This window comes from Pholcus phalangioides, unplaced genomic scaffold, assembly GCF_987345545.1.
Source record: "Pholcus phalangioides strain wild (caught in Gottingen) unplaced genomic scaffold, Ppha-v1.0 ptg000017l_1, whole genome shotgun sequence".
NCBI classification, from domain to species: Eukaryota; Metazoa; Arthropoda; class Arachnida; order Araneae; family Pholcidae; genus Pholcus; species Pholcus phalangioides.
In genome coordinates, this window is record NW_028301610.1 from 68,392,828 (window position 1) to 68,419,681 (window position 26,854).

General features: G+C 38.9%; 1 protein-coding gene across 4 annotated transcripts in view; it reads left to right on the top strand.

Annotated features, from left to right (window-relative positions):
• Positions 1–26,854, top strand: part of LOC149074679 (uncharacterized) — a 459,047-nt gene that overhangs the window by 177,700 nt on the left and 254,493 nt on the right. The window lies entirely within an intron of this gene.

Consider the following 26,854-nt stretch of genomic DNA (forward strand, 5'->3'; position numbering starts at 1 on the left):
GCCCTATCCCCTGTTTACCATTCTGCTTTATTTTCTCGCATGGTGGCTCGATCCCACTTCCAACGTGGTTGATTTTTTCGCAATTTTACTTAATTTCTCAAAGAATATGCAGGTAACTGAACTTATTTTTTCACCCTGAAAATTATTCATTTGACATGGCTATCTGAAATAAACGGAGGGCTATATCTTTACCATATTTTCCCGCTTTAGGCGTCATGACGGAAAACATCGAGGGACACCAGTATGCCGGGAAATTCGAATCACAGATGCTGGAAACGTCTTAAATACCTTTATGCATTCTGCGGTTTCAGCGGATTTTTATAATAATGCGATTCTTATCAAACCTCGCTTTTCCCGGCATGTCGGGAACTAACTAGACTCCAACATTCAAAAATATGGTGTTTTGAGTTTGGCGGCATGCTGGGTAATGCGGGGGAAACTGTAGATCCCAAATTGAAAGTTTTTCAAAATTTGATAGAAATTGTTGTCAAAAATATAAAATATCCGAATCATTGAATACTCCAAACAGTATATTTTGTTCACTATAATTACAAACCGTGATTCAATTATGAAATCAGAAGAATTTCCTTCTTCGCGTAGTCGATCACTGGCAGCGAAATTCTAAAAGTTGGAAAAAGCCGAGAAGCTAAATTTTCTGACTTTTTGAAACGTCCGATACAGGGTTCTTTGGTTTTAACCAAGTGGTTTTTTAAAAAAAATCAGTTTGGATTTTTTGAAAAAATCAAATAAAAGTGCCCTAAATATCATTTTTTTCCTTGAAAAAATCATATTGGTTCATTATTAGCCAAAATATTTCATTTTTACCACATTTTATATTAATGGGGTACATTCTGATGGTATATCTTTGAATGACATAAGATTTTATAAGTGGTTTTTTTCAAAAAGTCTCATAAAAGTGGCCAGAATAGATATTTTTTCCATATGAAGTTTCTTAGTTATTTAAAGTTATATATAGAAGCCAAAATTTCTCATTCTTACCATATTTTCTAACCTTAGGCTACATTATGATGCTCTATATCTTTAGCAAATTCATGAATAAGAATTGCATCACACATCTAAATGTAGTGTATTATCTCACAGGGTTTCTTTTTCCCTTCACAAAGAAGCAGCAACAGTAGTGACACCATTATGCTAGGGGCAGATGGTCCTTTAATCCAATAGACACCAGCTGTCCTCAAAGGACAAAAACTAGTGTACTAATAGTTACATTACCTCACATACGTTTTCATTTTCTTTCCCATAAGAAGTAGCACATCTCCTACTGTATATCTCCCAGTCTTAATATTCAATAGTTGTTTTTTTTTATACTTCCATGGTAAGCCCAGTTAATCAAGGTTCTACTGTATAATAATAACAGATTTATGAAAAATAATCAGCTATATACAGGGTGATTGTAATTTGAAGTTTTGATTCCAAAGCTATTCAATAGGAACTACTGCTCAGAATGAATTGAAAATTTGCATAGATACTCCTGAAGCAATGGAAGTTTCTTTCGCAAAAGGAAAAAAAAGTGCAAGTGCAACGTTTAGCTTGCATTTCCCGGTTTTTTAACATTTTACCCTAGTAACCATCGAATGGATGACAACAATGAAAGAAACAAGATTTTGATTAAACTATAAGCATTTATTCAATTATATATTAACTATTAATATAACGCTTTATCAACAATTATCACAATTAAACCTTTCTCTCAACATTATAACAGAACAATAAAACTGAATGGTCTCACCGCCATGCCCAGATTTTCACGTATTAGTTCACATCGTCCGATAGACACTTCCAGGTGTCTACCTCACAGCAGCTTCTGCTGTGATTCAGCAAGCTTCAGACGGGTTTGGTATCTTCAAACACGTTGAGGTTACAGCTCAGCCACTGCGTAGGGAACTGGAGGCGAACGTCCACGGGTAGCCGGTCTGGCCACTAACCAATCCACAGGCGACGGGATCACGACGACGTTGGGTTTTAGCATGAGACGGGTGAGGTGCCAAGGGCACACCTCTACAGTTTCAACACATTATTTCAGAGAGACGATCTAGCTCATAACTCAACAGGGCGTTAGTCGGAGGAAGGTAGTGCTGTTCGTGCAGATCTGTCCGGTTTTTATACAGAAGCATTCCCACAATGCCCTAAGGCAGAACCAATCAGAAGATCGAAGGTGCGGTATCGAGTTTGCATCTAATTTACATAATTTCATGATAAAAAAGGAAATATTGTAAAAGTTATAATACTGAATCTGGCAACCAAACATAAATTGGAGATCTGGCCGGGATCCACAACTTTTAGGCCTATTGCACATTGCATAAGCTCATGACATTATAGACCGTGAGATGATTCTAGGACCCACCGACGGCGTGGAGGTAAAACATATTGCACATTTATATAACACTTTGCTGATCATTTACATTATTGCACTAATATATTGCACAATTAATTAACCTAGAGTTTGACGACGACGACTCGATGTGGTTCCCACCGACGAGCCACGGGAACCCCCCAGAGGGAAAGAGAAGGTAACTAGACGAGCTATTGGGATCTCTGACATGGATGTAAGGCGGAATTTATATAGGACGTTGGCAGCCCGACCTCTGGCCCCGTTCTCGCCCGACGGCTAGGAGACCCCCCCCCGACCGTCAGACTAAGTGAACTAACTGGCCCGAACCGGATTGCCAGCGGAAGCATCGGGTGGTTTCCGGTAGCCAACGAACCCTGGGGGCCTAAACAAGATTAAATGAACTTAAGGATTTTTTTTGTAAGAGATCCCAGGTCGTCATGTTACACAAGTAGTGCAAGCAAGTAGATGATGCTGTACTTGGCCTGTAGTATAATCTATTTTGTGCAACCACATCATTTCGGCACTTTCACAGCATCGGTGTGTGGATAGAACTTCTATCAAGATGCACATTGAAATACCAGCAAAGCAGCTGCTGAAGACCCATTTTGAAAGGATGCACCTTAACCCTAGCAACTTCTGGCTGTGGGGGTACCTCAAAATGTTATAAACAGTGGTCAGATTGCAAACTTTGGTGAATTGCAATTTCCAGCACATCCTCTATATGTTAGAAGTTCCTCAGGAATATTAACGTGGGGGCGCGTTTGATTTGATAAAGCTGAATTGCAAGCACGTCCACATCATAACAATGGTATACTAAGATCTGTTGTTGAACAAGAATTTTTGTGCTTTCAACCTCATAGCCAGAACATGGTGGACAACATATTTAACATTTCTTAAGTAAGTTCTAGTTATTTGTTCAATTACTTCGTTTTTTTGTGATGTTTCCTTTAATTATGAAATCGTGCAATACTACAGTCATTCTGCGAGCAATGTTGGTTTCCCACATGTTGGATGTCATTAATTTTACATTTTTAATTATTTTTTCCCCTTTACCAAATAAAATTCCATTTCTTCAGGAATATTCATGTCAATTTTCCAGTCATTCTGACAATCATTATTTTTTTTACAGTGTTTTGAAATCAGAACCTTAGTTATAATCACCCTGTATATCGTAAATCATAGCTAACTAATCTGCATTATTTATGCTTCATTAAATACATTATGTTCACCTAATTTTTATTATTGTTTTTGCAAAATAGCTTCCTAATTAAGTATACTGAAAGTAACTGGAGAAAACTAAAAATATATATATACGGGATGATTATAAAAAAAACTATCCCGACATATGGGCCCCTAACTATCATACCATTCACAGAAACTGAATGAAATTTTGGCATAAGGTATTTTGAGGTATGCGCTCAAGAATGATATGGAAAACAACAAAGTCACTCTAACTGTAACGGTTACAGTGAGAAAATTTCGAAAATATCAAATGGCAACACCAAGTTTTTTGTATTGGAATGCGATCTCCATACTGAAAAACACTAAATAGCGTTGGAATGACACCTGTAGCACGAAAATCTCCGGAGCTAGGCAAGGAAAAAGTAAAAAAGACTTTGCCGTGCACCAGAGCATTAATGTTCGTTTCATTCGTCACACTGTTTCTTCGGCTGAGATCCCAGCCTGATTAGTCCTCCACAAGGTCACGTGGAAAATTTGTGAAACACAATAAAATGCTCTATTTTATGCTGCTTCTCTGTCCTTATTGGTTGTCCTCACTTTTAGCCTATCTACCGCCGGTGATTTTCATGCTACAGTTGCCGTTCGAACGCTATTTAGGGTTTTTCACAATGGAGATCACATTCCAATACAAAAAACTTGGTGTTGCCATTTGATATTTTCGAAATTTTCTCACTGTAACCGTAACTGTTAGAGTGACACTGTTGTTTTCCATATCATTCTTGAGCGCATACCTCAAAATACCTTATGCCAAAATTTCATTCAGTTTCTGTGAATGGTATGATAGTTAGGGGCCCATATGTCGGGATAGTTTTTTTATAATCACCCTGTATATATATATGTATATAAAATTAATAATAACATTAAAAGAATTTTCAAACAGTAATCCATTGAGTTAAGCAAAAAATAATTAAATTGCAAAAGTTGGTTTTTGATAAAATGTAAGAAATATTTATTGATTAATTAATATGGGAATAGTGTTAATTACCAATAATAGATATTTCATTTTAATTAATTATTAGAAGTTTCAATGATTTTTCAGAGATTTTGTTTTTAATGTTAATGCTATTTAAAACAAAAAAAAACGGTTAAAACCAAAAAATCCCGGTTTTTTGGTTTTTTTACCAACCTTGGTCCGATATAACGACCACCTAATATAATGTCCGTTTTCCGTGAAACGAAGAGGATCGTTCTAACGAGTGCAGACAATATGCTTTTATATTGGGTTGCTGCATTTTGGTTATATTTGACATCCTTATATTTTTATGGGCATCTCTTTACAGCCACCTCGTTGGACAATTTTCCCTGTTCTGGACTTTTTATTTGTATAACGAGGACGAACAGAAACCAGACCAGAATTAAATTTATTTTCCCGGGCCATCTTCGGGCTTACAAATTGTTGCCTCGGGAGTACGTATAAAGGGAAAGACGAGAGCGTAATTTTATGTGTATTTGTGTGTGCATGTATGAGGGGGGAAGATTTAAAAAGTCAACTTCGGTAAAATGGTCACTGGTCATTTAAATTTAAGATTAAATTTAAATTCGATTTTCTGCAGGTAAAACGCCGGCATCAACTTTGTGTTAATACGATTATGCTTACCGTGAAGAAAACTCGGAAAGCGACAAGTTCGTCTTCGCTTCTGCTCGCACGGGATTGGTCGGTGCGTTCTGCTCCAGGATTGGCTAGACCTGTAATCGATATCGTTAGTTACAAGAAGGTAAAAATAAAGAGATAGAGTTACGGGGTATTAATTTTGGTATTAAACTTTAAAAAATAATATAGGGGACAGAAAATGTTTTTTTTTAAGAGATATGAAAAAAATATTTTGGAGATTATTTTGTAAGAAAGATGGGTGAAAGGAAATGAAAAGTTGAGACTATCTGAATAAATATGAATTTCTGGAATAAGTAAATTCCGTTGAGAGCTCATGATGTTTAAACTTTCACCAAGATATTTCCCGCTTCGACGAGAAATGTGTCGATAATTGCTCTCCTTTCCTTTTTAGAGTTCATCTTCATGATGTCTTCAAAACAGGATTTTACAAATTCAAACGTAGAATTGTTGCTATCCACCCAGTCAGAGTCCGAAGATTCCTCTATGTTGACTGCGGATGGAGCCGTGGATGGTTCGGCTTCTTGTTCTGTTCTCTTCTCGGTAAGCGGGCTGCTTGAGGCCAGTGGTTTTGAAGAAAGTTTTCTCCCAAGTCTTCAGACGGTCGGAAGTCCGTAGAGTTGGACTTTGCTTTTTTCGACGCTTGTTTTGGTCGAATTTCACCAGAGTTTTTCTTGGTGTCGGTAGAATTTTCAGTCATTTTTGGTGGACTTGTACTGTTGGATCTTGTTGTAATTTGCCCAAACGCTTCGTGGCAGGAAGGTGGTGTTATCAAAATTTTTTGTCGATTTTGACACGGTTAAAGATGGAATGTTAAACTTAGGCGCCTGTTTGCGCTATGGTGCCAGACGGTGAACTTCGGCTCGTAGTTTTTTCAGCTGCCTTGAAAGCCTCGCATTTTCGACGTGAAGCTGGATGGTTTTTTTTGCAGTTAACGCAAACTGGGGGATCCTTTCGAGTGATGTTGCTGTACGGTGACCCAGAATGGGAGTTTACGCACTTAATGCACCTCTTATGGGAACAGCGCTGGCACCGAGTGCACCTTGTGGGCCTTACGATGTTGGATTTTTTTTGTAGGGCTCTATGCTTATGATGACATGTCTAAGACGACAAAGTTTAGTAAATTTACTGGTTTTTTTTTCGTCTTTCAGGATAGTTATTTTCCACATTGCGAGTCGTTCTTTAAGTTACGTCGCTTTGATGTTAGCTGGAAAATGTTCAGTATATTAAACCCATATTTGACGAGTTCAGATTGGATGTCTAGTGTGTTGGTAGCTGCGTCGAGACCTCTCAGTACAAAGTTGGCTGTACTTTTTTCGTGAAATTTAGCATTTCGATGTTTTTGCTACGACAGACTTTCATGACCGTTTCGTGATAACTGGGATTTAGTAGCAAAATTTGATAACTGTCTTTGAGATGTTTAACTATGAACTCTTGTTCAATGGTGGGGACCAGTTGAAAGCAGCCGCCTTCTTTACATATTTCCACGGGGAAGCAGTTTGTAACTACCAGACCAGACTTTAAAGTTTTCGTTGATACCTTGCCCCGTCGGGGCATACAGCCAACTTAAGAGCTTCCCTTTTGGGCCTATGAAGGAGAAAAGACAAGGCTGTGCCTGTATGTGTATTCGTGTAGTGTAGGGGTCTTCAACCCGTGGCCCGCCGTCGATATTTTGGTGGCCCGCCAAAGCATTTAGATTGATTGACGCAATATCAGTCAAAAATAGGGTAAAACGAAGATTTCGGCAAAAAAAAAGTCACCTAGCTTCATATAGATTTATAACAAGCACAGACTGATCAGTGTACAGTATTTAGCTTCTTAATAAAGCCTTAAACGCAAAGAAAAAAAACCACACCATACACTTCTTCACCATGTAACTTCGAGCACATTCTATCCCGCTTGAGTGGGAGAAAGCAGAAATGAACGAAATTCCCATGGTATCGTATTTCTTGGGTGCATGGTTGGGAAAGGAGCAGGTGGGTGTATGCATCTTGATTGGTTGGAAGAAGGGATTTGTACAATATTGGTACAGTTGGTTTACTTGTGTTTTTGGTCTTTGAAGCCTTTTAGTCTTTAAATGAGTGCATGATGGCGAACCATAATAGCGGAAAAAGGAAAGTTGAAGAAAAAGTGAGATTTTTTTCCGAGAAAAGTGGCCATCCCTTTTTTTTCCGTCAAACAGAAGGCTAAAGCAGTTTGTCTAATTTGCAATGAGAGCGTAGCCATTATGGAAGAATACAATATTAAGAGACATTATACGATATCAAGCATAGTGCGAAATATTCTGGATTGGAGGGACATTTTCGAAGTGAAAAATTCACTGAACTGAAATCGAAGCTGAACTGTCAAAAGTCATTATTCTTCGGAAGAAATGAACAGACTGAAAATTGTGTTCGTGTTAATTATATAACAGCAGAAAAAATTGGTAAACGTGGGAAGCCCTTCGTTGATGAAGAATTCGTTAAAGAATGTCTACACCAGGAAAACGTGTGCAAAATATTTTTCCGCCAACTTTGAACATGTAATGTCTGTTGAAGTGAAAGCGGTTAACTTCATTCGATCCAAATGACTTAACCATAGACAGTTTCAAAAATTCTTAGAGGATTTGGAAGCTGAACATGGCGACTTTATACAGAAGTACGCTGGTTGAGCCGAGGAAAGATGCTTCATCGCCTGTTTTCCCGTGAAGGAGGAGGAAGTTGATGAATTCATGAAATTGAAAGGAAAACTTATTGGAGAGTTTCAAGATAAAAAGTTGGAGAGAGATTTCTTGTCGATATCACTGATCATCTGAATGATCTAAACTACCGCTTACCAGGAAAAGATCTACTTGTCCATAATCTTTGTGACAACGTGAAAGCGTTCGAAACTAAATTAGTCCTTTGGGAACGTCAACAAAAACAAAACTGCATACATTTTCCTAAATTATTGGAGTTGGTAAATAGATCTACAACTTGGAAACCGAACGATTATGTACAGTGCATTTCAAATCTGAGAATGGAATTCAGAAGCAGATTTTCCGACTTCCGCGAGAACGAAATTTTTATGAAAATGTTTTCCTCGCCATTCTCAGTCGATATCGAAAGTGTTCCAAAACCATATTGAAATCCATGTCGATATCCAAAGTGTCCACCAGAGCTACAATTAGAATTTGCAGATTTGCAATGTGACTCTGCAGTTAAATGCAAGTTTTTTTAAATTTCTTCATTGATTTTTATTCTAAGTATGTGTGTCTCCGAAGAAAAGCACCCAGAAATACGCAAACATGCATTGTTCATGTCTTCTATATTTGGCAGCACTTGCATATGTGAACAGTTGTTTAGTTGAATAAGAATACAGAATCAAAAACTAGAACACGTCTGACTGATCGACATTTGGAGGATACTTTACGAATAGCAACAACACAAATTTTAACTAACATTGAAGCTTTAGTCAAGCAAAAACAATGTCAAGTTTCGCATTAATTTAGGAATTACATCCACTCGCATTCGTAATGTAAGTAACTAAAGAATTTTTTTTTTGATTTGGTACGTAATTAATTCAATATACGCATGTATAAACAAAAATCGTACATTTTCATTCTGTTTCATATAATATAAAAATATCTAAAATAATTTGTCTTTGCCACAATTCAGCTTAATATTTTAAAACGAAAATGCTACATAAAATGGAATCATAAATTATGTAGTACGCGTCGCATTTTAATTTGTCGTATCTGACGTACGTAGGATCAACTTTTCGCATGGGGGTGGGGCAAATTGGGATTGATGGGAGGCACAAGGAATCTCTGAGATAAATTTAGAGCTACCAACTTTCAAAAGCATTTTCAAATATATTAATACAGCAAAAAAGGTATTTTTTGAAACTATAATTCGAAATGTGTTTTTTTAATCATTCAAAATTACTATTTTTTTAATTAATAGAATTGAATGTTAAATTTTTTTAATATTTTGAAATATAATTAGTTTGTGATCGTCTTTGGAAGAAAGGGGGGGGGGTCCCCCCCCCATCGCGTTAATGAGTGGCCCGCGGAACGCTACAAATTTTTTATGTGGCCCTCGAGCATAAAAGGTTGAAGACCCCTAGTGTAGTGCATGTCTGTGAACAGAAAGAAAATTTTTTGAATGGATTGGGAAAAAGAAACTCAATACATGCTGGGCGCGAAAATCAAATATTTTTGGAGGTATATCGCGAACACTCAGGTAATCCGCATGGTCCTTTCTGACCACTCCTAGCATATTGGTGTGTGCTTTCATTATAAAATATCGTCCCAACCGCATCCACCGCTGGCACCAGTGCACAGCAATGAGCACTTTACTTACTGACAATTAAAATTAAAAATAACTATATCCGAACTCGCTCCTCAGAAAAACCCCCAGGGCCTATAAAATCACGGCAAAAGCCTTAGTCCAATACAATAAAATACTAAAAACATTAAAACTATACTAAACTGCTGGCCACCGTAAATGCAACACCCTGAAGGAAGCATGCAAATAATATGAAATTTACAACATGCATTAGCGGAGGTGAGATATGCAAATGATTAGAATTTCAGCGCAGACGCACATCACGCGCGCCTGTGGCGCCACTTCAAAGCACTATTTAAGGCTTGGAGATTTCGACGATTTGAAGTACTTTGAAGAATTTGAAGTAGAAAACAGCGATCATCTTTTGATCAAGTATCCGAGTTCGACAGAGGAAGGATAGTGGCCTACCGAGATTGTGGATTATCTTCAAGGGAAATCGGTAGTCGTGTTGGACGAAACCAAACAACTGTAATGCGGATATGTGATCGTTGGATGCAGGAGGGTACGACGGACCGACGTGTTCGATCGCATCCACCTCAGTGCACCACTTCACGTGATGACAGGCGTATTGTGCGTATGGCAGTGACGGATCGCTCAGCCACATCACGAACCATAGCACAGCACATTCAGTCTGTACCGCATCATCCAGTGTCTGCGCGTACCATTCGATGCCGTTTACAGCAGAGTGGTCTGTCCGCAAGACGTCCATTGCTTCGTCTACCCTTGACGCAGAACCACAGACGTCTCCGCCGCCAATGGCGCGATGAAAGAAGAATGTGGACGGCACAATGGAATGAAATTGTCTTTACTGACGAGTCACGCTTCTGTCTGCAACACCACGATGGTCGGATTCGTGTCTGGAGACACCGTGGAGAGAGGATGCTGAACAGCTGCGTTATGCACCGCCACACTGTTCCTGCACCGGGTATTATGGTATGGGGCGGTATTGGATATCACTCTCGCACTCCTCTAGTACGCATGGCCGGTACTTTAAAAAGCCAGCGCTACATCTCCGAGGTGTTGGAGCTAGTTGTCCTTCCTTACCTTCAGGGCTTGCCCACAGCCATATTTCAACAGGATAATGCGTGACCACACGTGGCACGCATTGTTCAAAGGTTCTTCGTCAATCGCCAGATTGAATTGCTTCCCTGGCCAGCTCGCTCTCCGGATCTTTCGCCGATAGAAAACATGTGGTCCATGGTTGCTCAACGATTGACCCAGATTACATCCCCAGCTGCCACACCAGATCAACTTTGGCAACGCGTGGAAGCTGCTTGGTCTGCTGTACCCCAAGAACACATCCAAAGTCTCTTTGAATCAATGCCGAGGCGTGTGGCAGCGGTGATCTCCAACAATGGCGGCTACTCTGGCTACTGATTTTGGCAGGAACCACACTTCACAGAAGTCTATAAATTTAATCATTTGATGCTTGGTCAACATGTTATCTACAAAATAAATATTGTTGCGATATCTCTTGTCTTTCTTGGTGTTGCAATTTGGGTGGCCAGCAGTGTATTTATGCTTAAAATACTATCCAGCCTTTCAAATTCTATAAAAAAAAATTTCTTGTGCTGTCGTTGGGAAGGACTCGACGAAATTTTTTTTTTTAGACTTTTGTCTTAACCCTTTGGATTTCCATGAGCGTAACGACCATCAACTGAAAGACCTCCCTGATTGGATCCAAAATTTCCTCATCATTTACTTCTGTAAGTTTCTCTGAAACCTCCCTACTAAGTTCCCTCACTCCCACTTCGATGAGGGGTCTCTCCCTTGACGGCTCAGAACTCCCCATATCTCGCTCCAAACCATTTTTATTTTTACCCATAACTACTTCAGCGTAATTGGTATTTATCATCTTTTTCTCGACTTGTATTTACTATTCTCGAAAAACAAATGATCAAATCCTTTATCAAGATCCAATTCCTCTACCTCTAGGTCCGCATCCCGGGCCGCAGGGCCCAGATGGGGGTGCATTTTTCCCCTCACCAATTTTCACATGCACTTTCGGCTCTTGAAGCTTGTTAAGCCCAGGGGCCCTCGGGCATCCTCCAAAATTTGCGGTTTGCGGTCCACCACAATTAGCACACTTTGCTGGATCTACCCCCTTCCGGGTGTTACAATCGGATGAGTTGTGGGGCCCCGCACATTTAACACACCGGGGGTCCCGGTCACAAAAATTTGCCGCGTGAAACTAGGATTGGCATCGGAAACATTGGGGAACTCTTCCTCTGTAGGGCTCCACCCGTACACTGAGGAAATTTAACCATTTGGTATAAAAAATTTCCCTACTCTTAGGGGTCCGCGGAAGCTCAACAAGCCGTAAAGGTAAGGGAGACCTTACTTTAGCCCCTCGTTTGTCCTCATTGTCAAATTGTCACAGATGTATACTTACTATCTCAAAATCAAGGTCACCCAAAGCTTCTTCCAGATCTTCCCTTCTAATATTTTTTTCCAGCCTTTTAATAACAACTTACAAATTTCTTCATTTTTGGCTGGATATGTACTGAATTTGAGGCCCTCATTTATCAGAAAATTCTTAACTGGATACATTAAAATCATTTCCGGTAGGTCTCTATGCTCACCGGGCACTTAACATTATTCTCACTATTTTTGATATTTTCTTATTCTGAATCTCGGGGGGGGGGGGGTTCTCCTCACTTGAAGCCCCCCTCTTGCCTGAGGCAGCATCTCCACCTTCCAAATGTCAACTGAAAAAACTTTTTCAAACTTGTATGGAGTTAATTCCTAAAATACAGTCTTTGAATTGCATTACGTTCAGTTTTATACTCTTGAATATCCCGCCATACATCCAGGCCCCTCTGGTCCCAGATACAGACCTTTTGTCCACCTGCGTTTTTTTCCCATTAGCATTCAAATCGCAACCCTCATAAATTTCATTAAAAAGGCCAACCCCTATTTTTTCGCATTTTTTTGAAATAGTTAGAGCAAAATAACCAGGGGCGTCCCTTGCATTATATGCGACTCGGGGAGAGTCCTCAAAACTTCCCAATACCATCATTAAGCTGATGCCTCCTCTGTTTACATAAAATATCATGATATAAACACTTAACCTGTCCAAGTTCTATTTCATTATGCTTGATTTCCTTAACTCTCTCAATTCGATCACTTATCAGATGATCATCAACACCATCATTGTCGTTTCTCGCTCCCTTTATATTTTCAGGCCCTTTACTATTCCCACCCAACGCGGCATTTTTAACGTTATCATCAACAATACTATCCTCGCTAGACGATTCATCACTAGAGCTAACACTTGTACTATCGCTAGAATTTAAACTATTGCTCATTGCACAGTACTCCAGAAAAACCGCGGCAGGTACAAAAGAGACTTGCCCCTATCCTGAGTGTCCGCTAGAAGTCCTTCGACACCAGCTACCGCAGAAACGCCATCCAACACCCTCACTCGGCAACCACGGGGATTAGACCTAACAGGAACAATGCGGTATTATGCGATACAAGGTAAACCATGTGACCCACAGCATTCGTTGAGTTTCACGTTGTCACCAGCATCTTCCTTTAATTGCATGTGCTATTTCTAATTGAACTTAACTTCCAGAGCGCAGTCAATGTCCATAAGCATCTAGTTGAACCATAGCTCAGTCACGGAGCAATCTTTTTCAACGTGTGTTCTCTCCGGGAGGCGAATAAACAAATCGTACTCTGCTAGTAACATTATAGAAATTTTGCGCATAGTGATTGGTCGAAGTTAGTGAGGAACCAATGAATACTTGGCGAAATTCAAATTTGGCGAAGTTGAGCGATCTCTAACGTTTCAGGCGGTTTTTCGATTCCTCAAATTTCATTGTTTTATTTTATTAATTTCAAAAAGGCTTAAATTATATTATTTAATATTAATTACATTTAGAGATACGTAAATTTCTCAACAAAAAAGTTTTAAAATCAGAAATTTCACATTTAAAAAAAACCGGCCATATTACTGGAAAGTGTTAAAGTTCTTGATTGAAATCTGCCATTGTAGTACAGTCGAATCCCGTTATAACGAACTTCAGAGACCCGAGAAATTTCTTCGCAATAACGAAATTTCGTTATAAAGGAATTCCAGGTTTTTGCATTGTTCCTATGTAAAGTTGTCTGGGGGATTAGAAAAGTGTTCGTCAAAATGAGTTGTCGCTGTAACAGTATTCGTTAAAACGGGATTCGACTGTAATATCTCTACTTTCCCCTAATTTAACCTTATTTTTCAAATGTTTTTTATATCTTTTTTTGAAATTCTAAAAAGTTGCATATACTGTCCAGTACACTAATAACATAACCCGCATATAGCATAAACCGTGGATATAATATAGGTAGTGTAATCCTTAGAATTTGGCCCTATTCATACTGTACCAGAATTGAACGCTTTCGTCGGTTCCTAACCTTTACAGGCTGTCTTCCGATTTACAAATTGCCTGGGATTGGCATATGAAGCAAAAGACAAGTTTGTACTTGCGTGTCAGTAATGTAGTGAGTGTATGTGTAGAGAGAAATAGATTTTAATGTCAATCCAAGTGGGTAATTTACAGATCTTTGAATTCAGAGCACTCATCACGAGAAATATTTACTATATTCTGAAGGAACATTTGTCGTTAAGGGGGTGAAAAGAGTAGCTGGTGTGTTACCCAAAAACCCCCACGGATTATGTGACATAATTGAGAGATGCTAGTCAGAGATTTATGTTTACAGAGCATGAGTAATTTTTTTTTTTAAATATCGTTCATTCATTCATTAAATAGTACAATAATTATACACTTTTCATGGTTGCACTGTCTGTGAAGAACATCCTTCAGTAGTCAACCCTCTTGGGTTGTTACTAAATTGCAGACCTTGTAATACTTAACGTATACATTTATAACTATACAAGCAAGACTCAAGACTAACATGCCGTTAACATAATAATTATCAAAACCTGAGTGTAATTTCCAAAAATAACAAAATTATAAAAATTGCAATATACAACTTTGACCACAATCCACAAATGTCCACAAAATAAAAATAAGTGTTGTATCTTATAAGTGTGCGAAAAGGAATAAATGAGAATATGCGAATATATGAGTTTAACATGAGTATACATGGGAATAAATGTGATTACAATTAAAATAGATACTAGTTACCGTATTTCACCAGAGTACTGAGATGGTAAATATATAACACAGGTTTTTTTTTTAAAGTTCAAAGCCAGTTCATTATCCAGGTGACATCTAACGTATCCATAGGTCTGGGATGCGTTGTGGGAACTCAATGGCTCATTCATATTCTATATATTTTTACCGCTGTTATAACATACCTTGCTTAAAAATACACTGTAAATATAATAGACCAAAAGAATGGTCTTAACCAAGAAAATAATCCGGATACAGTCGAATCCCGTTTTAAGGAACACTTTTCTAATCCCCCAAATACGTTTACATAGGACCAATATTAGGTAACCTAGAATGCCTTTACAACGAAATTTCTTTTTAACGGAGTGGTTCCTACGGTCTCTTGGCGTTTGTTATAACGGGATTCGACTATGACATACTGCAAAAAAGCCCGCAGAAAAATAGTCAAAAAGCAGACACTTTTGTACATTTATTTGGGTGATATTTTTTGACCGTTTTCCCACAAAAAGACCTAAATTTTTTTTCAATAATTTAACACATGGCCAAAATACATTTCAGAATACATTGCCAGTTACAGTTCTGATCAAAAGATGGCAATAAATAACTTTTTAACTTCAACGCCATCTTTCGAGAGAAAATATAACTATTTTAGCAATAAAATTTTTGACAAAATCCGGTCTTTCTGTGTAAAACTGTATCGTCTATGCATTTCTAATTATTGAATTTTTACTTGTTTTTATTATTTTGTGGTCTTTTTATTGGTGACGATGATGGCAGAACAATTGTTGCAAATCAACTTGGTCACTTGAAAAGCTATGCTAATGCATAGCTGCTGTGTGACGTGTATATCAAATTCGTAAATATCAGTGGAGGGTTTTTTTTCTGAATTTTTAAATTGTACACTGCTGTCAACTTCAAAGGGGGAAAACCGTTACCATAAAACTCAAAAAAATCATTAACATTTGCAAAAATGTCTGCATGTTATTCTATATATATATCTTTTTCCAGCACATTTCCCAAACTTTTCAAGAATATCAATCAAAAACTCTATTCATACTATATTATATTTCAATTGCTGCATAAGCCTATTTTGCCCACGACTATATCAATATAATGCATATATGCTATTGCTACGTAAGCTAATTTCAACTCCTCGCTTATAACATACACGTCGGTTGTTAAATACACTTCTCGAATCACCTAGGGGCTATGTTATAACCGAACTCGACTGTATTTACATCTAAACACAATGTCAGAGTGGAAAGAAGTGATGCTTGTGGTTCTCCCCTTTTAAGCACGAACACACGTACTGAGAAAAATTACGAGTTACAAAAACTGCAAATTGCCAAGATTTCGTGAAAAAGTTGTAAAAAATAAAATTTTAGCATTTATTCGTAAAAATTGGCAAAGTTCGCATTTATCGCGGTCACTTCGTAAATAAAAAAATTTACGTATCCCTAATTAAATTATATTATTATTTTCATAACTAATTTTTGTAGCGTTAACTAAAAACCGCTTAGCGAGTTATCGAATTTCGCCAAAAGCTCCGCCGCTCGTGACGTCTTGGTATCTTTCTTGCTCGTATAACCAATGACCTGCGTGCTAACGCTTCCTGTGTTACTAAGAGAGTAGGGATTGTAATTACGCCTCCGGGAGCGAGTCTGGGAAATTCCAGTTTGTAACTTCCGTCGCTTGGCCGTTTTTCTACGGAGGGAGGATCAAGGTCTCGTCGGGGCATTCGGGACGCGATTGGTCGGTTTGAATCGTTGGTAGAGAGTGGGCGGGGCTTTCCTGAGTTTCCCGTGCTCGCTCCGTGGTCTCTGACGATCTTCAGGAGTAGGTGGGGCCTCGTCGACGCAGACGAAATGTGATTGGTCGCTTGTTTGAGTTGCTTCTGGAGGTGAGAAGTTGGTTGCTCTTCTCTTGTTTTTTTTGGAAGTTTTTCCTTGTCCTGTTTTGCCTGTGTCTTTTTTCCAGGAATATTTGCCTGCACTTTTAGGAACTCTTGGCAGTGTAGAACATCAGTGTGGCTAATTTGAGACTTTACGTTGGCTAAGCCACAGTAATCTACCTCAAGTAATTCTTGGAAGTTTTCTCATTGAACCATGTCGATGACTCTTGGATGTGAAGCAATTATTTTTCTCTTGTTTTGTGCGTAGATGTTGCGCAAGATAGCATCACCTCTGCAAGTTCTGTGAGGATTGCCACTTCTTTTCATCCTTTGGAAAGAGGAGAATTCGTGCTCTGAGAACTTGAGCTGCAGTTGCCTTGCAGCGTCCGCTTGTTCGGTGACGTCAGCTTGTTCATCCTTAGTTAGCTGGATGATCTCGTTCCATCTCCAATTTTTTGGCTCCATCATGATGTCGTGAAGAAAGCATCGCAATTTTAATTAGCTATTAGACATAATAATTGTATTAATTTAATCACTCTTGAATAATAAAGTTTTGAAGTTATTCAAGGCTCCGACTGGGTACGGGCCGTAGAAAGCTAAGTTAGGCTAGCATTTGAGAGCAAAGATTTATGCTTCCGTCCCCTACGTGAACTGGGGATGATTCCCTTTCTTTTTCGTTTTGTTGTGACCGAAAACACAACAGATCGTACGATATTATAGCAGTGCGAATTATCGTAAACCAAGTAGGGGCGTGATTGGCTGAATAGGGCTCTTCACTGAAAAAAATAGTTCAATCGCACACGCGGAATAGCTATACGCTGGCGAAATGTGCAATCGGGATTGACTAATATCCTCTGGAGAAAGGGAGTTCAGATGTGGCAGTGATTCCAGTACTCCCAAGGGAGATTATGTTAACACTAGAAGTAGGATCCATCACTTCAACATAAGACTGAAGGACATTTGCTTCTTTCTTTAAGGTCACGCTCTTGGAGCTTCCTGCGTTCAGTGACAGGTGGCTTTCTTGGGATTGAATTCACCTAAATAGGCGGGGTTGCGAAGTTTACGATCGGTTTAGGTCAGGTTTTTTTCCCAGACCGAGTAGACGAGAATGTGGGTGGTTGATGTTATGAATGGTGTTCATAATAGTATAGAGGAAGAACTACTTAACACTGACTTGGATAGCATCACGATTGACACTAAATCACAGGGCAAATTAACCCCTTTTTCATCCTTCTATTTTTCAAGTACAGTTGTATTGTTTATCTAGCTTTAGCAGTGATTATTAGTGTGTCTCTACCTCTATTAGTTTTGTGTAGGGGTTGTGGCGGAAGGTTTCCCGGATCTAGAGGATAAATAGCTGATAAATTCAAGTGTTGGCCAATTACCATCAAAAACGCTGCCATGAGTCGACAAAAAAATCCCTTATTGTGGTTAAAATCGCTGAAAAATTGAAGAAAAAGATGTTGAGCCTAACAAATATGTAAGGTGAATATTTGTATATTTTATATATAAAAGTATACAGCTATAATTAGAAGTTATGAAAACGCCATTTATTCACGATTTTAGTAAACATTACTAATTCAAGTAAGCATCGTTAAAAATAACGGTATGTGCATAAAACAATTCGGAACAACTAAAAATACAGGAGTGTTCCGTAATATGGAACGTAAGTGGTCCGTCGAATTGTTTCAGACATTATACGGGTCCTTGGGGTCAGAAAGGTTGAGAAACGCTGTACTTTGTTCATTCTAACTTGGTTCCTGATGTAAATAAACCGCTGTACCAATTTTTGCTATCACTCCGCAGTCTTTATTTCTATTAGTTGTAATTTTACCCATCCCTTCATTACGTGTTAAGGAACACGTACCATTTTTTCTCAAATGTGAGATTGTAATTTCCTAATAAAATAATTATCCTAGGTAATAAAATTTTTAGTTTTCCAAACTTCGTTGAAATAAAAACAATTGATAACACTAATTAAAATGTGGAGAGGTGTTCTCAAAATACTTTTATCCCTGGTTTTATATATTCTGTGGGAGAAGAAAATCAGCATTCAAATATTCATACATTATTACAAAATATACAGGAATGCTGCAAAATATCCACACACACAAAAATTGAAATAAAATACACAAAATTAAATTTAAATTAACAAAAAATAAAATGAAAGAAATTGTCTGAAATTTAATAATTCAGAATCGATTTTTTTTAATTGTAAACAAACAAATACACACACATACACATTACACAAATACTGGACAATAACACACAAAAAAGAATACAAAAGAAAAAAAAAGACATACACATATAACGAATATACACTATGTGGCCCCAAGGGACAACAAGTCCTTCCAGGCAGCCAAAAAGACATTGTATTACAATTTTTTCGTCGCCATTGTGAGCCGCCAAGTATGCAGTGTAGTTATAGAAAAAACGTATAGGAAATTTAAGACATGATGTATAACAGTTCAATGTAAAATGACAATCCATATTTAGTGAAATTTAAACAAGATGATGCGATATGTTCTGGGTACAACATCAACAAATACACATAAAAATATATAGTTTAAAGTGAGTTCTATATGTAAAGAAAAATTGTTGATTTTATATTTATTTAACTTTTTTATGAACAGTTTCAGAACATGTCATAATTTTGAATACTTTTTGCATATTTGTAAATTTCATATTCGTGGTTAGTAGTATTTGTAGTTGATTTTTTTGACTGAAATGAATTCATAAGTTTAGGAGCAGTAAATGAGAAACACTTCTGAAAAAGATGTTTTTTGTTTTTGGCACTTCAAAATCATGTTTGAATCTCGCTGCTGTTCTATTTGTTTTTCTCTGAAGCCAATTTTTATTTTTCTTCGCAAAGTTTATCGTTCAGTAAATATATAATTGTCTAGTGTGTGACAGTTAATTTTTCTATCGTTTCCAGTATAGGCCTGTCCCCACCGTCACCACAGTGGTGGTCGGCTGAAGTTGGTTTTCTGTGGTTCCCAACTTCGAGGCGCAAAGGCGAGCCTTTCTCCCCGTTAAAAAGTCTCGCCACAGAGAGCAGCAGTCCTACAAACAGTACAAATATTCAGTCACTACACATCACTCACTTCACTTCTGAGATATAGATGGCAGCAATGAAAAATCATACACAACACTAGATACGCACTCAGACTGTTAGGTACACGCACTTACACTTTCGGCACAACTCACTAGGTAGTAAATTGCCTATGGCAATAGACCTAAGTTGTGCTCGGTTTGAAAAAAAAAAGTATAGGCCTTTGTTAGCATATTTCTTACCTTGTTATATGTGTTACTTAGTTGCATGATATTACAATGATATGCTTCACCCCACGCACACAAACCATAAGTTATAATTGAGAAAACCCACTCGTAAAAGACATCTTTCAAAAAATCCTCCCCTATCAAATACTTGAGTTTTTACAAAAGAGTTGTGTAAAATCGAATTTTTTTTGTTATTTTATCGTAATGAATATTCCATTTCAAGTCATCCTGTATTGTTACCCCTAAGTATTCGTATTCTCTTTGGATTCCTTGGCAGGTGCAGTTTTGTTGTGCTTGAGGATGACAGATATGAATTTTAATGGGGATTTCTGTGTCGGAATTTAAGCCTCTCGTTTTAGTAATCTGATATTTGGTCTTTTGCACGTTCAATTCAAGTTTGTTTGCAACCATCCACTGATTAATACGTCTCAGATCATCCTCTGTCTTTGTTATTAAAGTTGATATGTCGTCATCCTCTATGTACAGAGCTGTCTCATCGGCAAATGAAATTAATTGACCGTTTAGTTTCAGTTTACAGAAGTCGTTTATGTAAATGACAAATAATGTGGGACCCAAAACAGATCCCTGGGGGACCCCTTTTTGAACCTGGAGGTAACTACTCATTTTCCGATTTATAATTACTGCCTGTTGTCTGTCAAAGTATTATGTTTTGAACCATTCCAATATTCGTCCTCGTAAACAGTGACAGATTTTGATTATAGTCATTTCATTGTTGTTCTTTTTTTGAAAACCGAATTGATTCGGGGCCAAATAATTGTCATGGTTCAAAAAACCTATTAGTTGTTGATTTATAAATCTTTCGATTATTTTAGAGAAAACTGGAAGAACCGATATTGGGCTGTAGTTTATCTTTGCATTTGGGTCTCCTTTCTTATAAATTGGGTAGACAAGATGTTATGTATGTGGTTATATTATTGTCAGACAGATGGCGCACATGTCATTGTATCGTATTACGGCTATTGGACGTTTATGCAGTTCGCGCCTCGTTGTTGTTACGATAGTACCTCTGTAATCGTGTGTCCGTTATCATCATGCATTTGCTTATGTCTGTAACCGAATTATTGTAATTAACTGTACCATTAAACAAAATAGAAAACACTGGCGACCGGGGATTTAAAAAAAAACCGGAACCGTATCTGTTTATGAGATGAATACGCGATCTCAACCAGTTGGCACCGCACCGTTCCAGTTTCATTTTGAACAGTTCGATGAATCCGTTGAAGATTGGAATAGCTACGAGGAGCGACTGGAATCATATTTCGCCGTTCACGATGTACCCGAAGAGAAGAAAGCATCGGCTTTGCTGAGCGTCATCGGGCCACGCACCTACAGGATCCTAAAGAACCTGGCCACTCCGGATCTCCCGTCTACAAAGTCCTACCATGAGATCGTCACCCTGTTACGAGGACATCTGAATCCGACTCCGAACAAGATGACGGAACGCTACAAGTTTTACAAGAGGAATCAACTTCAAGGTGAATCAATAGCGGATTACACGATCGAATTACAGAAACTTTCGCGGAATTGTAACTTTGGACCGAATCTGTCTGTGATGTTACGCGATAGGTTCGTTATGGGTTTGAGTTCCGAAAATATCCAAAAGAAACTTCTGACTGTCGAGAATTTGACTTGTGAGTGAATTGACTTGAGTCCACATACTGTGAAATCTACAGCTCTCGGATGTCCAAGAAATGCATAATCAACTGTCGCAGCTCGGCGTGAAGAAAATCAGCGAAGTGTCTCGAATGGCACCTATGGGAAAACGATACCAGAGCAACGCGAACTCGGAATCGAAACATAAAGTGAAACCAGCGGGACAAAATCGTGCTTGTTATCGTTGTTCGAGCACTTTTCACATGGCTCATCAGTGTAAATTCAAGGACAGCATATGTAGATTTTGTAAAAAGAAAGGACACCTACAGAAAGTGTGTAGATCGAAAACTAATGTGAATCAGCTGAACCCGGAATCTGACGTGTTTCCTGTCAATAATCTACAGGCTTATAGAAACAAGAAGTTGATACTCGATGTGTACCTTGAGGGAAAGAAACTTTCCATGGAGTTGGATACCGGTGCCGCAGTATCATGCATGAATGTACAGGAATTCAAAAAAATATGTCCAAGTGTAAAAATTCTGAAAACGAGCCTGGTGGTCGGCTGAATTTGGTTTTCTGTGGTTCCCAACTTCAAGGCGCAAATGCGAGCCGATCTCCCCGTTAAAAAGTCTCGCCACAGAGAGCAACAGTCCTACAACGGTAAATCATTCAACCATAACACTTCACTCATAGTTAGTAAAACTGGGGGCAGATGACAGCACTACACATAACAAGCATTACACAGAAACAAAAACTTTACGTCAGGTTGCACTACACGTACACGCACATTACCGCATGTACCGATTCGTTGGGGGGGGGGGGTTCATGTGTGGTGTAGCAGTAGTAGGTAGGGGCTCGGGGATCCATGATGTTCTTAAGTCAGCCACCTCGTTGGGCAATTTGCCTGTTGTGGCGTTGTATTTGTATTTGTATAAAGAACTTTGATCAATCGTTGGTGCATCCAGTGGGTCAAGCTACCGTGCAAGTACGTTATGAAAAGCAAACTACTACTCAGGCCCTGTACTCGGTGAATCAACCAGTAAATGCAATTTTCGGAAGGGAATGGCTACAAACCCTGAAAATCAACTGGCCTGAGATGAAACATCTCACCCAAAAAGGTTCGAGATCTTCAAAGCTTGAGACCTTGCTTCAAAAATATTCTGAAATTTTCACTCCTGGTCTTGGTCGGTTGGAGAAATTACAGTGTCACATCGAATTGAAAGCAGGAACCAAGCCGAAATTAGTGAAAGCGAGACCAATCCCTTTATCACTGAAAGAACGTGTCGAGAAAGAGCTGGACAGATTAGTCTCTGAAGACGTACTTGAACCTGTGAACCATAGTGAGTGGGCGACCCCCATCGTTCCAGTGGTGAAACGTGATGGAAACATTCGCATATGTGGCGATTACAAAGCTACCCTGAATCCGGTTCTAAAGGTTGATCAACATCCGTTGCCGAAAATAGATGACGTCTTTGCGGAGCTTGCGGGAGGAAAAGCATTTTCCAAGATTGATCTCGCCGAAGCTTACCTACAGATGACAGTGCAACCAAGAGATAGACACCTACTGACTATCAATACACACAGAGGGTTATTGCGATACAAGAGGTTGAACTACGGGATAGCGTCAGCACCTGCTATTTGGCAGAGGAGTATTGAACAAGTTCTGGCTGGAATCTCCGGCGTTCATGTATATTTGGACGATATCAAAGTTACTGAAGCCTCTGATGCTGAACACTTTGATAGATTGAATGCTGTGTTCGAGCGCCTGAATCAATATGGTTTGATGGTGAACAGAAAGAAAAGTGAGTTTTTCAGGGAATCAATTTATTATTGCGGATATAAATTCGATAAGAATGGTCTATGGAAAACCTCAGAAAAAGTGGATGCCGTATTAAATGCACCAGTACCGAAGAATGTGTCCGAACTGAGAATTAGTTCAGTATTATGGGAAATTTTGTCCAAATTTGTCGACAATGATTGCACCTTTGAATAATTTGCTACGTAAGGATAGTGAGTATATATGGAATCAAAAATTTCAAAATGCATATGTGCTCTTGAAACGAGAGATAGCTTCTGATTGAATTTTAGCTCATTATGACCCTAAATTGCCTCTCGTGTTACAGACCGATGCTTCATCGGTTGGCATTGGCGCCGTACTCAGTCATTACATGCCGGATGGTTCGGGAAGACCCATAAAGTTTGCATCACGTGCACTTTCAAGGACTGAAATGAAATATTCTCAGATTGACGGAGAAGCGTTGAGTATAGTGTGGGGTGTAAAAAAATTCTACCATTATTTGTTTGGGAGACATTTCTTCCTAGTAACGGACCATCAGCCCTTAGTGTCAATATTCTCTCCACACAAAAGTTTACCTGTACTCTCGGCTACACGAATGTTGCATTACGCTATGTTTTTACAAGCATTTAATTATACGATTCAGTATCGAAACACCAAGGATCATGGGAACACTGATGCCTTTTCGCGACTATCTGTAGAGTCTCAAGAGGACAGTTATAATAAAGTTGACTGTTTTAATGTAATGCAGATTGAAACTGTGCCTCTGACTGCTCAAGAAATTTCCAGGACTACCCAACATAACAAATCTCTTTCTGAACTGTATCACTGCTTGCTAAAAGGGACTGAACTACCCGCACCTTGGAAGGGAAAAGAGATTGAATTTTCGTTGCAACATGGATGTATTTTACGTGGAAATAGGATCATTCCACAAAAATTTAGGCAGAAAGTTCTTGAACTACATTTAGGCCATCCTGGTATAATCAAAATGAAGGCTTTAGCTCGAAGTCATTGCTTTTGGCCTGGTATAGACAAAGATATCGAGGTTTTTGTATCCAATTGTGAATCTTGTCAGAAAACAAGAAAAGAACCACCAGAAGTTTTGCGACATCCTGGGAATGGCCAAATTGTCCTTGGCAACGAATACATATCGATTATGCAGGTCCATATTTTGGAAAAATGTTTCTTGTAGTTTGTGATGCATATTCCAAGTGGACTGAAATCCTTATAACACGAAACATAACTGTTAGTACCACTACATCATAACTTCGAAAATTGTTTGCTCAGTTTGGTTTGCCTCAAACTTTGGTTTCCGATAATGGAACAAATTTCACGAGCATGGAGTTAAAGGAATTTCTCAAGTCAAATGCTATCAAACATGTAGTATCGGCTCCATACCATCCTGCGACGAATGGTCAGGCTGAAAGAATGGTTCAGTCATTCAAGTATTCGATAAAATCTACCTTTCTTACGGAATCGGATCTACGTAAGAGATTGCAACAATTCTTACTGATGTATAGAATAACATCGCACTCATTAACTGGCAAAAAGCCGAGTATGTTGTTTTTGAAAAGATAGATTCGTACCAGATTGGACTTGATGCATCCTGATGTGAGCGAGAGGGTGCAGAGAAAACAAGAATCTCACACACATGCATTTCATCGTGAATTTTCAGCGGGAGAAAAAGTTGCTGTTAGGAACTATCGTGGTGTTGAGAAATGGAAGTTTGGAACTGTACTGAACAGAGATGGTACCCTGTCATACAGCGTGCAAGTGGGACCTGAAATCTGGAGACGCCATGTCGACCAAATACGGAAAAGCTGTGAAGGACGAGAGTGATAAACAAGAGAATATCCGAGATGTGCCTCCTCTTGCCACTTCGGGAGAACAGTCTCATAGTAATAATGTTTTTCATGTTCTCACACTGATGTCGACAACCGACCTGGAGCGGAGGATCGGCCACACACGGCTGAGGACGAGACTGGTGATGTTGTGTCATCGGGTGTCGAGCCAACGCTACCTGCCCACCCTGTGCTTCGTAGGTCCACTCGAAAAAGAAAACCTCCGGACCGACTTGGATTATGAAGGTTACATTTGCCATGCTAAGAAAGGGAGGAGATGTTATGTATGTGGTTATATTATTGTCAGACAGATGGCGCACATGTCTTTGTATCTTATTACGGCTATTGGACGTTTAGGCAGTTCGCGCTGCGTTGTTACGATAGTATCTCTAATCGTGTGTCCGTTATCATTAGCGTATGTCTGTATCCGAATTATTGTAATTAACTGTACCATTAAACAAAATAGAAAAAATAAGAGAAAATTTTAGTTCATTGTAGAAATAACTTCCACTGATAGATGAATCAATGAGATGTTTAAATTGAATTAAATAAGAAATATTTAATTCAAAAAAAAGAATTGAAAATAAGAAATATAATTGACACTGATAGTTCCAGCAAAAACCTCTAAGCCATATAATGATGAATCGCGTAAAGGCCCTTGGCCCGCGGACCAAATATGGCCCTGGGGTTATCTGATGCGGCCTGTCCTCCTCAAACCTAATTTTGTAAAAATGAACTAAGCGGCACATTTACAGATCGCTTAAGTGTCCCGTGGTACAATTCCAGAACATTTAAGCGGCCCGTGGTTTATTTTCAGATCACTTAAATGACCCGGGACACAGTTCCAGAACACTTGAGTGATCCGTGACACATTTAGAGATCCCTTGAGTGACATGTGACGTAGTTTTAGAGCATGTAAGTGGCCGCCAGTGCGATTCTATATCACTCAATTTAACCGCGGCACATTCTCAGATTATTTAAGTGATCCGCGGCATATAATTACGGATCACTTGAGTGATGGTGGCACAGTTCCAGAGCACTTAAGCGGCCCGAACACACTTCCAGATCACTTGGATCCGCGAAACATTTAGAGATCACTAAAGTGGCTCTGTAGGGCACTTATCAATAGTGGGGAGAATGTTACTTCAAGTGCCCACAACCTATCGAAAGGCTTTTTTCGTTTTTGGCTCTCACCGGGTAAGATACCATTAAGAATATTTCATATTTTCATGAAGGGCGGTTGATGATGTAAGCATTATCCAACCCCCCCCCCCTTGTCATCAAAAGTCAGTTAATCTGAAACCCCCTCCCCCCCATCGATGATGACGAAACACTTGAACGGCCCCTCACAGGTTGATTCGTCTATCCCTTGGTCAATAAAGATGTTTCCAGGTTGAACGAGTTTTGTGTTCCTTGTCAGAAAGTGATTCAAACATATAACCAGCAGTTTGGGCTCATTTGAACTTCCAACTGAATGCTTTGAACACGTCCATCTTGGCATTATCGGTCCGCCTACAGAATCTCAAGGATTTAATTACGCACTCACTATGGTGGATCACTTCACGCGCTGTCCAGAACTGAACCGATCGTTGACATTGCCTTCACTACAGTCTCAGCAGAATTCTTTACGGTATGGATATCGCGATTCGGATTTCCCAAGCGTATCACAACAGATAGAGGACGCTAGTTTGAATCTTCGTTATTCCAAGACTTATCAAAACTCTACGGTGATAAAACTACGGACAATATCATTGAATCCTGAAGCAAACAGCATTATTGAATGCATCCATTTTCCACCAAACT